Consider the following 8,940-nt stretch of genomic DNA (forward strand, 5'->3'; position numbering starts at 1 on the left):
GCTCATGACTGTGACACTGACACTGGCAATGCTCCTGTCACTGCTCCTGACACTGCTCCTGAAACTGACACTGCTCCTGATACTGACACACTCACTGCTACTGTCGCTGCTCCTGACACTGACACTGCTCCTGACACTGCTCCAGACACCCCTCCTGACACGGACACTGTTCCTGACACAGCTCCAGACACTGACACTGCTCCTGACACTGACACTACACCTCAAACTGCTCATGACACTGACGCTGCTCCTGACACAGACACTGCATGCTGATACTGACAATTCTCCTGTCACTGCTCCTGACACAGACACTGCTCCGAACAATGCGCCTGACACTGACACTGCTCTTGTCACAGACACTGGTCCTGACACTGCTTCTGACACTGGCACTGGTCCTGACACTGCCCCTGACTCTGACACTGCTCCTGTCGCTGACACTGGTCCTGACACTGCTTCTGACACAGTCACTGGTCCTGACACTGCCCCTGACACTGACACTGCTCCTGATACTGACACTGACACTGCTGCTGACACAGCTACTGACACTGACACTGCTCCTGACACTGCTCCTGACACTGACACTGCTCCTGGCACTGCTCCTGACACTGACACTGCTCCTGACACTGCTCCTGACGCAGCTCCTGACACCGACACTGCTCCTGCCACTGCTCCTGTCACTGCTCCTGACACTGCTCCTGACACTGACACTGCTCCTGACACTGCTCCTGACACTGACACTGCTCCTGACACTGCTCCTGACACTGCTCCTGACACTGACACTGCTCCTGACACTGACACTGCTGCTGATCCTGACAATGCTCCTGACACTGCTCCTGACACTGACGCTCACACTGCTCATGACTGTGACACTGACACTGACACTGCTCCCGTCACAGACACTGACACTGCTCCTGTGTCTGACACTTGTCCTGAGACTGCTCCTGGCACTTGCTGGTCCTGAAACTGCTCCTGACATTGCTCCTGACATTGCCGCTGGTCCTGACACAGACACTGCACCTGGTACTGACACTGACACTGCTCCTGACACTGTCACTGCTCCTGACGCTGCTCCAGACACTGCAACTGACACTGGCACTGCCCCTGACACTGATCCTGACACTGACCCTGCTCCTGACACAGCTTCTGACACTGACACTGCTCCTGACACTGCTCCTGACACAGACACTTCTGCTGATACTGACAATGCTCCTGTCACTGCTTCTGACACTGCTCCTGACACTGACAATGCTCCTGACAGTGCTCCTGACACTGCTGCTGACACTGACACTGCTGCTGATCCTGAGCATGCGCCTGATGCTGCTCCTGACACTGACACTGATCCTGACACTGCTCCTGACACTGCTCCTGACACTGACACTGCTCCTGACACTGCTCCTGATACTGCTCCTGACACTGACACTGCTCCTGACACTGCTCCTGACACTGACACTGCTGCTGATCCTGACAATGCTCCTGACACTGCTCCTGACACTGAAGCTCACAGTGCTCATGACTGTGACACTGACACTGACACTGCTCCCGTCACAGACACTGACACTGCTCCTGTGTCTGACACTTGTCCTGAGACTGCTCCTGGCACTTGCTGGTCCTGAAACTGCTCCTGACATTGCTCCTGACATTGCCGCTGGTCCTGACACAGACACTGCACCTGGTACTGACACTGACACTGCTCCTGTCACTGTCACTGCTCCTGACGCTGCTCCAGACACTGCAACTGACACTGGCACTGCCCCTGACGCTGATCCTGTTACTGACCCTGCTCCTGACACATCTTCTGACACTGACACTGCTCCTGACACTGCTCCTGACACAGACACTTCTGCTGATACTGTCAATGCTCCTGACGCTGCTCCAGACACTGCAACTGACACTGGCACTGCCCCCGTCACTGATCCTGACACTGACCCTGCTCCTGACACTGCTACTGACACCGACACTGCTCCTGTCACTGCTCCTGACGCTGGCACTGCTCCTGACACTGCTCCTGACACTGACACTGCTCCTGGCACAGCTGCTACCACTGACACTGCTCCTGACACTGCTCCTGGCACTGCTCCTGACACTGACACTGCTCATGGCACAGCTCCTGTCACTGCTCCTGACACTGGCACTGCTCCTGACACTGCACCTGACACTGCACCTGACACTGTCACTGCTGCTACCATTGCTCCTGACACTGACGCTGCTGCTGATTCTGACAATGCTCCTGACAGTGCTCCTGACACTGACGCTGACACTGCTGATGACAGTGACACTGACACTGACACTGCTCCTGTCACTGACACTGCTCCTCAGACTGCTCTTCACACTGACACTGCTCCTGACACTGCTACTGACACAGACACTGCTGCTGATACTGATAATGCTCCTGAAACTGCTCCTGACACTGACACTGCTCCTGACACAGCTCGTGACACTTCTCCTGACACTGCTCCCTACACTGACACTGCTCCATGACACTGCTCCTGACACAGCTCCTGAAACTGACCCTGCTCCTGACACTGCTCCTGACACTGCTCCAGACACTGACACTGCTCCAGACACAGCTACTGTCACTGACACTGCTCCTGACACTGCTCCTGACACTGCTCCTGACACAACTCCTGACACTGACACTGCTCCTGAACCTGACACTGCTCCTGACACTGCTCCAGACACTGACACTGACACTGCTCCTGAAACTACTTCTGACAAGGCTGCTGACGATGACACTGCTCCTGACACTGCTTCTGACACTGACACTGCTCCTGATACAGCTCCTGACACAGCTCCTGACACTGACACTGACACTGCTCCTGACACTGACACTGACACTGCTCATGACAGTGACTCTGACACTGACACTGCTCCCGGCACAGAGACTGAGACTGATCCTGACACTGACACTGCTCCTGTAACTCACACTCGTCCTGAGACTGCTTCTGACACTGGCACTGGTCCTGACACTGCTCCTTACATTGGCGCTGGTCCTGACTCTGCTCCTGACACTGACACTGCTCCTGACACTGCTCCTGACACAGACACTGCTGCTGATACTGACAATGCTCCTGACACTGCTTCTGACACTGCTCCTGAAACTGACACTGCTCCTGATACTGACACTCTCACTGCTACTGACACTGCTCCTGACACTCACACTGCTGCTGATCCTGACAATGCTCTTGACTCTGCTCCAGACACTGACACTGATACTGCACCTGACACAACTCCTGAAATAGCTCCTGTAACTGACACTGCTCCTGACACTGCTCCTGACACTGACACTGCTGCTGATCCTGAGAATTCCCCTGACACTGCTCCTGACACCGACACTGACACGGATCCTGACACTGACACTGCTCCTCACACTCCTCCTGACACTGGCACTTCTCCTGGCACTGCTCCTGACACTGACACTGCTGCTGATCCTGACAAAGCTCCTGACACTGCTACTGACACTGCTCGTGACGTTGCTCCAGACACTGACACTGCTCCTGACACAGCTCGTGACGGTGACACTGCTCCTGCCACTGTTCCTGACACGGCTGCTCACACTGACACTGCTCCTGACAATGGCACTGGTCCTGACACTGCTCCTGACACTGGCACTGCTCCTGACACTGCTCGTGACACTGACAATGCTACTGACAATGCTCCTGACACTGCACCTGAGACTGACGATGCTCCTGACACTGCTCCTGACACTGCTCCTGACGCTGCTCCTGACATTGCTCCTGACACTGACACTGCCCCTGCCACTGTTCCTAACACTACTGCTGAAACGGACACTGCTCGTGACAAAGCTACTGTCACTGACACTGCCCCTGAAACTGCTCCAGACACAGCTCCTGACACTGACACTGCTCCTGAACCTAACACTGCTCCTGACACTGCTCCAGACACTGACACTGCTCCTCACACTGCTCCTGACACAGACACTGCTGCTGATCCTGTCAGTGCTGCTGACACGGCTCCTGAGACTGACACTGCTCCTGACACTGCTCCTGACACGGCTCCTGACACATCTCCTGACACTGCTCGTGACACTGACACTGCTCCATGGCACTGCTCTAGACACAGCTCCTGACACTGACCCTGCTCCTCACACTGCTCCTGACACTGCTCCAGACACTGACACTGCTCCAGACACAGCTACTGTCACTGACACTGCTCCTGACACTGCTCCTGACACAACTCCTGACACTGACACTGGTCCTCACACTGCTCCTGACACTGACGCTGCTCCTCACGCTGGTCCTGACAATGATACTGCCCCTGAGACAGCTCCTGACACTGACGCTGCTCCTGGCACTGCTCCTGGCACTGCTCCTGACACTGACACTGCTCCTGATGCTGACACTGACACTGCTCCTGACACCGACACTGCTCCTGTCACTGCTCCTGACGCTGACACTGCTCCTGACACTGCTACTGACACTGACACTGCTCCTGGCACAGCTCCTGCCACTGACACTGCTCCTGACACTGCTCCTGACACTGCTCCTGACACTGCTCCTGACACTGACACTGACACTGCTCCTGACACTGACACTGACACTGCTCATGACAGTGACTCTGACACTGACACTGCTCCCGGCACAGAGACTGAGACTGATCCTGACACTGACACTGCTCCTGTAACTGACACTTGTCCTGAGACTGCTTCTGACACTGGCACTGGTCCGGACACTGCTCCTTACATTGGCGCTGGTCCTGACTCTGCTCCTGACACTGACACTGCTCCTGACACTGCTCCTGACACAGACACTGCTGCTGATATTGACAATGCTCCTGACACTGCTTCTGCCACTGCTCCTGAATCTGACACTGCTCCTGATACTGACACTCTCACTGCTACTGACACTGCTCCTGACACTCACACTGCTGCTGATCCTGACAATGCTCTTGACACTGCTCCAGACACTGACACTGATACTGCACCTGACACAACTCCTGAAATAGCTCCTGTAACTGACACTGCTCCTGACACTGCTCCTGACACTGACACTGCTGCTGATCCTGAGAATTCTCCTGACACTGCTCCTGACACTGACACTGACACGGATCCTGACACTGACACTGCTCATGACGCTGCTTCAGACAATGCAACTGACACTGGCACGGCTCCTCACACTGCTCCTGACACTGACACTGCTCCTGACACTGCTCCTGACACTGACACTGCACCTGACACTGCTCCTGGCATTGACACTGGTCCTGACACTGCTCCTGAAACAGACACTGATCCTCACACTGCTCCAGACACTGACACTGCTCCTCACGCTGCTCCTGACACTCACACTGCTCCTGACACAGACACTTCTGCTGATATTGGCAATGCTCCTGTCACTGCTTCTGACACTGCTCCTGATACTGACACTCTCACTGCTACTGACACTGCTCCTGACACTGACACTGCTCCTGACACTGCTCCTGGCACTGACACTGCTACTGACACTGCTCCTGACACTGCTCCTGACACCGACACTGCTCCTGCCACTGCTCCTGTCACTGCTCCTGACACTGCTCCTGACACTGACACTGCTCCTGACACTGCTCCTGACACTGCTCCTGATACTGCTCCTGACACTGACACTGCTCCTGACACTGCTCCTGACACTGACACTGCTCCTGACACTGCTCCTGACACTGACACTGACACTGCTCATGACAGTGACTCTGACACTGACACTGCTCCCGGCACCGAGACTGAGACTGATCCTGACACTGACACTGCTCCTGTCACTGGCACTGCTCCTGGCACTGCTCCTGACACTGACGCTGCTCCTCATACTGACTCTGACACTGCTCCTGGCACTGCTCCTGACACTGCTCCTGAAACTGCTCCTGACACAGGCACTGCTCCTCGTACTGACACTGACACTGCTCCTGACACAGGCACCGCTCCTTGTACTGACACTGACACTGCTCATGACAGTGGCACTGACACAGTCACTGCTCCCGGCGCAGACACAGACACTGATCCTGACACTGACACTGCTCCTGTAACTGACACATGGCCTGAGACTGCTTCTGACACGGGCACTGGTCCTGACACTGCTCCTGACACTGCTCCAGACACATACACTGCTACTGAACCTAACACTGCTCCTGACACTGCCTCAGACACTGACACTGCTCATGACACTGCTCCAGACACAGACACTGCTGCTGATCCTGACAATGCTCCTGACACTGCACCTGAGACTGACACTGCTCCTGACGCTGCTCCAGACACTGCAACTGACACTGGCACTGCCCCAGTCACTGATCCTGACACTGACCCTGCTCCTGACACAGTTTCTGACACTGACACTGCTCCTCACACTGCTCCTGGCACTGACACTGCTCCTGGCACTGTTCCTGACACTGACGCTGCTCCTGATACTGACACTGACACTGCTCCTGGCACTGCTCCTCACAATGCTCTTGACACTGCTCCAGACACTGACACTGCTCCTGACACAGCTCGTGACGGTGAGACTGCTCCTGCCACTGTTCCTGACACGGCTGCTCACACTGACACTGCTCCTGACACTGGCACTGGTCCTGACACTGCTCCTGACACTGACACTGCTGCTGACACTGCTCCTGACACTGCTCGTGGCACAGACACTGCTCCTGACAATGCTCCTGACACTGACACTGCTCCTCACACTGCTCCTGACACAGACACTGCTACTGATACTGACAATGCTCCTGACGCTGCTCCTGGCACAGACATGGCTCCGAACGATGCTCCTGACACTGACACTGCTCCTTCCACTGACACTGGTCCTGACACTGCTTCTGACACTGGCACTGGTCCTGACATTGCTCCTGACCCTGACACTCCTCCTGATGCTGAGAATGCTCCTGATACTGCTCCTGACACGGACACTGCTCCGGACAATGCTCCTGACACTGACACTGCTCCTGTCACTGACACTGGTGCTGACACTGCTTCTGACACTGGCACTGGTCCCGACACTGCTCCTGTCACTTACGTTGCTCCTGAAACAGCTCCTGACACTGCTCCTGACACTGACACTGCTCCTGGCACTGCTCCGGACGCTGCTCCTGACACTGCTCCTGACACAGGCACTGCTCCTGGTACTGACACTGACACTGCTCCTGACACCGGCACTGTTTCTGGTACTGACACTGACACTGCTACTGACACTGCCACTGCTCGTGACGTTGCTCCAGACACTGACACTGCTCCTGACACAGCTCGTGACGGTGAGACTGCTCCTGCCACTGTTCCTGACACGGCTGCTCAGACTGACACTGCTCCTGACACTGGCACTGGTCCTGACATTGCTCCTGACACTGACACTGCTGCTGACACTGCTCCTGACACTGCTCGTGGCACAGACACTGCTCCCGACAATGCTCCTGACACTGACACTGCTCCTCACACAGCTCCTGACACTGACACTGCTCCTGACACTGCTCCTGACACAGACACTGCTGCTGATAATGACATGGCTCCTGACACTGCTCCTGACACAGACACTGCTCCGAACAATGCTTCTGACACTGACACTGCTCCTGTCACTGGCACTGGTCCTGACACTGCTTCTCACACTGGCGCTGGTCCTGACACTGCTCCTGACACTGACGCTGCTCCTGACACTGACACTGACACTGCTCCTGACACTGCTACTGACACTGACACTGCTCCTGACACTGCTCGCGACATTGCTCCAGACACTGACACTGCTCCTGAGACAGCTCGTGACACTGACACTGCTCCTGCCACTGTTCCTGACACTGCTGCTCACACTGACACTGCTCCTGACACTGGGACTGGTCCTGACAATGCTCCTGACACTGACACTGCTCCTGACACTGCTCCTGAAACTGACACTGCTCCTGAAACTGACACTGCTCCTCGAAAAGCTCCTGACACTGCTGCTGACACTGACACTGCTGCTGATCCTGACACTGCTCCTGACACTGCTCCTGACACTGACACTGCTCCTGCCACTGCTCCTGACACTGCTCCTGACACTGCTCCAGACACTGACGCTGCTCCTGACACTGCTCCTGACACTGCTCCTGACACTGGCACTGCTCCTGGCACTGCTCCTGACACTGACACTGCTCCCAACACTGTTCCTGACACTGACACTGCTGCTGATCCAGACGCTGATACTGCTCCTGTGTCTGACACTTTTCCTGACACTGCTCCTGACACTGCTCGCGACATTGCTCCAGACACTGACACTGCTCCTGACACTGCTCGTCACACTGCTGATGACACTGACACTGCTTGTGGAAGTGCTCCTGAAACTGACACTGCTCCTCACACAGCTCCTGACGCTGGCACTGCTCTTGGCACTGCTCCTGACACTGACACTGCTCCTGACACTGATACTGCTGCTGATCCTGACAAAGCTCCTGACACTGCTACTGACACTGCTCGTGACGTTGCTCCAGACACTGACACTGCTCCTGACACAGCTCGTGACGGTGACACTGCTCCTGCTACTGTTCCTGACACGGCTGCTTACACTCACACTGCTCCTGACACTGGCACTGGTCCTGACACTGCTGCTGACACTGACACTGCTCCTGACACTGCTCCTGACACTGCTCGTGACAGAGACACTGCTCCTGACAATGCTCCTGACACTGACACAGCTCCTCACACAGATCCTGACACTGACACTGCTCCTGACTGTGCTCCTGGCACAGACACTTCTGCTGATACTGACAATGCTCCTGTCACTGCTCCTGACACTGCTCCTGAAACTGACACTGCTCCTGATACTGACACTCTCACTGCTACTGACGCTGCTCCTGACACTGACACTGCTCCTGACACTGCTCCTGACACAGACACTGCTACTGATACTGACAATTCTCCTGACGCTGCTCCTGGCACAGACATGGCTCCGAACGATGCTCCTGACACTGACACTGCTCCTTCCACTGACACTGGTCCTGACAATG

Source organism: Calliopsis andreniformis, unplaced genomic scaffold, assembly GCF_051401765.1.
Source record: "Calliopsis andreniformis isolate RMS-2024a unplaced genomic scaffold, iyCalAndr_principal scaffold0121, whole genome shotgun sequence".
Taxonomy (NCBI): domain Eukaryota; kingdom Metazoa; phylum Arthropoda; class Insecta; order Hymenoptera; family Andrenidae; genus Calliopsis; species Calliopsis andreniformis.